The sequence below is a fragment of the Sinocyclocheilus grahami genome, unplaced genomic scaffold (genome assembly GCF_001515645.1).
Source record: "Sinocyclocheilus grahami isolate Dianchi unplaced genomic scaffold, SAMN03320097.WGS_v1.1 scaffold8.1, whole genome shotgun sequence".
NCBI classification, from domain to species: domain Eukaryota; kingdom Metazoa; phylum Chordata; class Actinopteri; order Cypriniformes; family Cyprinidae; genus Sinocyclocheilus; species Sinocyclocheilus grahami.
In genome coordinates, this window is record NW_015505187.1 from 2,394,749 (window position 1) to 2,396,147 (window position 1,399).

Below are 1,399 nucleotides of genomic sequence, written 5' to 3' on the forward strand. Positions count from 1 at the left end.
GGCCAAGAGTGCGATTTAACACTCTACAACTTCCTAAGGATAAGGGTGGGAGAGGTCTGCCATCATTAGACGATTACTATAAGGCAGCACAGCTAAGACACTTGGCTTGCTGGTGTAACGATGAATATAGTGCAAAGTGGAAGGACTTTGAACAGTCACAACTTGAATTACCCCTTCAAGCGTTACTAGGAGATAGAAACTTGCAGCAGACACAGTCACATAAATTGAACTGTTGGACAAAGATTCCATTGGAAATTTGGTATAAAGAATTAAGGAATCCTAAAATTGAAAGACAAGGAAGGATACTAAGATGGGTGGAACATGACTTACAGTTTAAACCAGCAAGACTGGATCTAAGGTTTAAGCAATGGAGTTTACAAGGTATAACATCCTTCTGCCTTATTTCTACCGAGAGTGGGCTAGAGAGTTTCCAACAACTTTCTCATAAACACAACTTAGATAAACAAGACTTTTTCCGTTATCTTCAAGTTAGACATTGTTTTAATAAGAATATAAGAGATTCAGAAAATATAGGATCAACGATAGTTCAGATATTTGTAGATACTTATAAAAAAAAGATGAATAATAAACTTGCATCAAGAATTTATTCCTGTTTAATGTCAACAAAAAAACACTCAACAATGTATGTGAAACAAAAATGAGAACCCAGATGACCACAACTAATTCAGATTCATGGAGGGAGTTCACTTGGAAAAATATAATAAGGTTTTTCATAACCCCTAAAATAAAATATTTGCAATCTGGGAATCCAAAAGCTGGTGAATGCTGGAGAAAATGCGGAAATGTATCGGCTGACCATTTTCACATTTTCTGGGACCGTAATATCATTCATACTTACTGGCAGGATTTGAATAGAGAGATAAACGCAATAATGGGATTGAATCTTGAATGTGACTTTAGAACAATGCACCTGGGACTGTCCTCTTCAAAAATAGCAAAGAAGGATATATACCTCTTTAATATATTATTAGCAACCAGTAAGAAGGCCATTACAAGGAAATGGCTTAAGGAAGATCCCCCATCTGTATGTGAATGGCAAGAAATTGTACATGATGTCTACAGTATGGAAGTGCTGACCCTTTCCTTAAGACAACAATCTACCAAAATCTCATCATACTGGGGGAGGTGGTCGAGAAGAAAAGAAAAGATTTAGATGACCTGTGCTTTTTTTCCTCCCTTCCCTCTCTCTCTCTGTTTTGCCATTTTATGAGTTTGAAGGAGGAAAAAAAATAAAGTATAAAAAAAAACTCCCTCCTTGCCATCCGTGCCTCTCCTTAACATATGGCAGAATCTGATCAAAATCTGAATACTCATGAATGTAGTACAAGTTATATTTGGTGACCACTGTCTGTCTGTCTGTATCTGTTATGTGTGTAGG